The following is a 6341-nucleotide window of genomic DNA, read 5'->3' as shown; positions in this document are numbered from 1 at the left end:
AATTTTATAGCTGTGATTCTAGATTACAACGTGTTGCTAGGTTATAGTGTGTTCTGGAGCCTATGTTGCTAGATTAAAATTTGTTCTGAAAATTTTGTTGGTAGTTTAAATACAATTTCTATGGCTGTGATTTATTCAAGTTGAAATGTGTTCTAAGAATTGTGTTGCTAGGTTAAAATACAATTTCTATGACTTTATGATTGTGACTCAAGTTAAAGTATGTTCTGCAAACTGTTTTGCTAGGATAAAGTACAATATTTATGACTGTGATTCAGGCTAAAGTATGTTCTGCAAACTGTTTTGCTAGGATAAAGTGCAATATTTATGACTGTGATTCAGGCTAAAGTATGTTCTGCAAACTGTTTTGCTAGGATAAAGTGCAATATTTATGACTGTGATTCAGGCTAAAGTATGTTCTGCAAACTGTTTTGCTAGATTAAAAGGTAATACTTATGACTGAAATTTTAGGTTAAACTGTGTTGCTAAGACTGTTGTTCTAGGTTAAATTGTGTTCTTGGAAAATGTGTTGAAGTAGGAAAAAAAGGCGTTCTGGAAACTATTTTGCTGGATTAAAGTTTGCTATGAAAACTGTTTTTCAAGGTTAAAGTGTAGTTGATATGGCTTTCGATCAGAAAAGAAAATATTTACTTAGAGCGAAGCATAAATCAACAGGCTATCAATATACACTGTTTCATCAGTTGGGTACTCTCGCTGTTAACGATATTTTCGGCCGTAATCCCAACAGTATCTCATGAGGTTCAGCCAGCTTAGGAGATTTTTGTTCTTCTTAAATACGCATTTTAAGCTAACAATGCAATCTTTATCAACAATTATAATAATAAACAGTGAATCAAAATACAAAGTAATGACATTCGATATACTAAGTAGTATAACTAACCAATATTGTTAATTAGATTAATAAATGAACAGTATAACATGCATTACCTAGGGAACATAGAAACGCTAGCTGTCGGTTTGAACTATTGTCGTAGAAGAAACTTGTTAAAAATGCGGAGTTAATATAACACGCTTGTTTTATTCGTTCCTCCCTGGCCCATCTTTTGACCAAAGAAAACCCATGAAGTCTACTGTGTAGCGTCAAAGGCGAGTGACATCTGTATTCGACACATGTTACTATTTAAACTGTGTCGAATTTCTAGCTGTAATTTTACCATAGCACAACCAAAAACCTGATGTTTATGAAGACACAATATAATAAATAATAAACTGAAGTAATACCTAAACTGTCCAATGAAGTGTAACAATGTTAAATATAATACAATGAACACCTTTATCACTGTGATACTAGATTAAAGTATTTTTTTCGAAACACTGTGTTGACAGATTCTGAAAATATTTCATTCATGTTATTTTACATGTTATTTTTTAATATATAGAAATCGAAAGGACAGTTGTTATAAGGGTTAAAGTTTGCTGTATACAGATAGTATAATACTAAAAACATCAGATCTTGTAAGGAGAGCGAATATCATAATATAATAAAAACTAAGGAGTTGCTAACTGAAGACAACATTCGGCAAATATACTTCCCGTTGTTGTTCTTATCAGTCACAAACACACAGGAGCGGATAAATGTTTTTATTTGTTATATGTGTCATACTCTTTCGAGATATTACACAGAATGTCTTTTGACATGACACTTCAAACCGGAAGAATACATGACTTTGACGGAAACGGTGAAAAACTGTTCAATAACAATCAGTGCTCCAAGTGCAAATGAAAAAAATTATCAGGGAAGAATTTCAATTCGAACTTATTAAAAATAGACTTATTACGAACGGATGCAATGACAATACCTTTATTATCACACCATCGTGTGATATCCAAATTATAGCATGACAGTGTTGAATTATACGTAACTGGTTTACATCTAACAATAATGAAAAATAAGTTTTATCGTATCTTAAACCTGGTACAGTTTAATAACACTTTCAACCTAATCTTACCTACTTAAGTCTATTGTTAGGTTATATCTTAAGATTTTTCTAAATGCTTCTAAGGCCCTATAAGACAGTATTTCAATTCATTTTTTTTTCCATAAATTACCATGCAAATTTAATACGTATAGAAATAACATAATAATTGTATCGTCCATTGTTATTAAATGATGAATAAATACATTTGCGAGTGTATTTTTTTAACATAATTATAAAAACTTTCACTAACTTTCAACAGTATTTTAACTAAACAAACTTAAGCCTAGAGAGTGATGGTTGACTTATCAGTTTTCCTATTTTTTTTGCCAAATTTGCTAACTCATAATTTGTTATGAAAATATTCCTATAACATTTCACTTTTAAAATCACTTTTATTTTTTAAACTTTAAGAAAAATCAACGACAGTTTTTATATACATATTTGTTACAGCATAAGGATACAAAAGTATCCTATCAAGGGTTTTGAAATTCTAATTTTGATTCGAAGAATGGGTAATACAGAATTGTAAAAATATGATATTTTCACATTAACGCATTCAAATAGTTTAGGAGAAGATTCACAGAACTGAAAATACAGCCACACGGTTTAGGTAAGCTTGAAGGGTAGTTTACTACTAGCATGGAAATCCATAGAGTTGATAGACGTTGCATGAAGCCTTAATTTACTATTTAAAAGTAACTTATTCGTTAGTAGATGCTATTAAGAATCGAAGGTACTATTTTGTATTCGAAACAAAATAGCTGGAGAGATAAATAAACAGACAGTTAGGTAGATAAACAGACAGACAGATACGTAGTTATTGCTATATCGATAGATTAATAGAGATAAATTAGTGAGCTAAATAAATACCACTCGTCTGATCAGAGGATACTACGTGGTAGTCCAGTTAACTGCATATCAAGGACAAAGTTAAAATAAAAGCAATATGTTGTCTGTTGTTCTATGAAGATTTGTTGTGAAACCATTAAATGGTTCTATAAACGTGGTAGCCAGACGGGAACATATAGCAGGACTGGCTTCATTTAAACAGGGAAAACTTTCTGAGTTAAAGCACGTTCATGAGCAACATTAAACACGCAACACTGTCATTAGCTGGGGAAAAAATTATGAGGAAAAATGGTACTCTTCATTACTGATGGCGCCTGTGTTTTCTAGTGACACTATCTATTATTCACTACATCCTATATAGGTTTAAAGAATGGACTAAAATGACAGGCGTATTTTTGCCGAAACACACAAAATAGACACCTGTCACGCTGGCTATGATTAAGGGCCACTGCAAGAACAGCGGGTAACAAAATTTATACTTCTCACGCTAACCTCAATAAGCCCATCCCAGTGTTTGTATGGTGCAGGAATCCTCAACTGTGTCTCACCTACATTAACTCCCTTACGACGCTTCGTTCGCAGGGGGGCAATGACCTGCCTATTTCGACTCTTGCCTTTCATCAAAGGGGTGATGGGTGGACGACTTCTATATCCATCAGAAGCTAGCGATGCTCTGTGTAATGTTTAGTTGGACAAGACGCTCTAACATAGAAAACAAGATGCCGCAACACGTAACACCATGTGAGGCCTGATGTTGTCGTATATTCCAGCAGAAAAGTCATTCTTTCTGTCGCCTTGTTGAAGATACGGGTCTGTATTACTAGTTGTTCTTTCGAAATGCCAATTTCTGTTTATCTCAACACGTTATTTCCCTTTGTGTATTCTTGTTATTTAAAGTATTAAAGGGATCTTTAAAATCCATGATATGAACTTCTTCCTCAACTGATTTTCTAGTATTCTGTTCTTACCGTATTTTGTGACAAATCTACTAGTGAACTGATTCTCTATTTTATGTTTTGTTTTAAATGTTTGTATTACATAAGGCGAGGCCAGCACAAAATGAGCCATTTCAGTTAAATGAAACACTTGTTTCTGTGTAATAATAATGACAAATGTCCCTCTTGTCTGGCTATGTACGAGTGTATAAAGATATAAATGTATAGCAACATTTTCAACTACACTTTTAAGATTACAACACTCGGTCAAAACACTATTATTTGTGAAAAACAAGTTGTATAGTACATAAAGTTACTATATACTAATGCTATTAGAGAACTGCACTAAGTTAGTCAAGATTTATGCATTTTAAAGCATCATCAGTCAAGTTGTGAATTTCCACGTTTATATTTATCTTGCTACATGTCGAATTGTGACCTTGTTTTGGGACGAAATACTTTCTGAAACGACCCCTTATTTCATCAAGTTTCACCCTTTTATGCTTTTCAGCCATACCCCCTAACCTTGTTTTGAATGAAACACATCTAATAAATCGATGGCTTGGTGAAAATTTTGATTTCGAGGTAAAATGCATAGCTGGCTAATCTAGAAAAATAATAAGGCCTTAAAATGTTATGAATTCTAGTTTGCTTGTAAGTGTTTTTGTCTTATTCCTCTTTGTTGTCTCATGACGAACGTATTTCACCAAAAAAAAAAAAAAACAACTGATTTTCTTGCTGCGTACAAAATAACATTTCAGGCAGACTTTTGGTTATCATAGGTCCTACATAACTGATTAGTGTTGTCATGTTAGTTTTTGACACCTCTTAGTAGGCTTAGAGAATGTTAAATGTTGTTATGCTTTAATTGTATTTGCTATTGTGTTTTTCGTTAAGAGTAACACACTCAGTGAAATGATGCGCCATGCAAACAGCTTCATATTTGCTTCTTATTTTAAACTTTTTGTCATTTCCCAAATTCGGAACAAAATATTTTATGAACCAATTCACCATTTTAGACGCAAAACCTTGTGCAGGATATTTTTGCAGAGTACATTCTTCGTGAAACTGGAAACACGAGTTCCCAAATAACAAGAATGTATTAGGAAGCTTCCTCAAATTTCGATGTTTACCTCAAATGTTTGGTGATGAGCAGATTTTATCCAATACCATCTGGAATAAGTGGAATATAGCTAAATATTATGCAAGCTATAAAATATATTAACTTTTATTAAGGTTCACATTTATCTGTATGATATTGTTATCTAGGCTAAACAGAAATGTTTGAATAATAATCAGTTATACGGGTCATAAGACAATAGTATTAGGCCTAACATAATAAATCATTCGTGTCATAATACAATAGTATTAGGCTTAATACTATTGTCTTATGACAAGTATAGCTGATTGTAATCGCGCTTTGTCAGAAAAGGGCGTTCACAACGCATAAATGTTGGAACTATTGTGAAAAATAAGCTACAAGTGCTTTACGACCCCCATACAACTCCTCCTACACCGATTTCTTTTTTCAAAATAAATCCTTATTCAAGCATTACTACTGACGGCACTTGAAACTAACTCCCCTCCTCATCCAGTAATTTTTATCATTTTCAACGAAGCCAGCAAAAATATTTGGGAGAAGGAACGACTGCACCCTCTTTCCAACAACTACAAACCCCTGTAGAGTTGTGGCATAAATAAGGGGTAAAAAATTGTAACTCTCTTTATTCTTTCTATTAATTTTTTGGCCTTCCTCCTCCCCCCAAAAAAACCTTATGGAAAGTTGCTCCTCATGACATTCCTCCTCTGTAAACACCACTGGTTGAAATAAGCAGTTTAAACTATAGGTATACCACTTCTAATTTAAGACAAAGTACAAGGTTATATCATGGAAACTAAAGCATGTCTTCATATAAGTTGCATCAGGGATTTTGTTTCTTTTAACAATACTTAATTGATAGAATGACTTAGCTTTGATAATAACTCGAATAATTTAAACATAAATGTAAAATATAATAATAATTACCAAAGTGTGAAAAATGTTTATACCGCTTTGGAGAGAACAGTATTTGATTCATTTGTAAGTGTATTTTTAATCCATTTTAAGCGTTTTGGTATTTGATGTTTCATGGTAGTCTTTGACATAAAAGCCTATGACGGATAGTCGAGGTCAAAGTCATTGGATTGAAATGGGCAATGTTAGAATTTTAAACCAATTTGCGTAATTTTGCAGTTTTTGGTTGATTTTGAAACGAAATTTTAAAATAGGTCAATTTCATTTATAGGCCGCGATCTCGTTGCTAACATATGGGGTAAGCAACAGTATGACTATTGAATCCATAGGTTTAAAGGGAATATTACCCTCACTAACTGCCTGACATGGCCTGGTTAGGCGCTCGATTTACAGTCTGCGGAGCCGCGGGTTCGAATTCCATCCTCGAACATGCTCGTTCTTTCAGCTGCGAAGGCGTTATAACGTGATGGTTAATCCCACTATTCGATCATAGTAACCCGAGAGTTAGGCCTGGCATGGCCAGGTGGTTAGGGCGCTCGACTCGCAACCTGCTGGTCTCGGGTTCGACTTCTCGTCCCACCAAAATATGTTCGCCCTTTCAGCCGT

General features: G+C 33.7%; 1 long non-coding RNA gene across 1 annotated transcript in view; it reads left to right on the top strand.

Annotated features, from left to right (window-relative positions):
- Nucleotides 1-6341, top strand: part of LOC111086999 — a 174753-nt gene that overhangs the window by 50973 nt on the left and 117439 nt on the right. The window lies entirely within an intron of this gene.

This window comes from Limulus polyphemus, unplaced genomic scaffold (genome assembly GCF_000517525.1).
Source record: "Limulus polyphemus unplaced genomic scaffold, Limulus_polyphemus-2.1.2 Scaffold57, whole genome shotgun sequence".
In the NCBI taxonomy this organism is placed as follows: Eukaryota; Metazoa; Arthropoda; class Merostomata; order Xiphosura; family Limulidae; genus Limulus; species Limulus polyphemus.
Note: the sequence above shows the minus strand (reverse complement) of the source record. Positions and strands in the feature narration are given on the sequence as shown.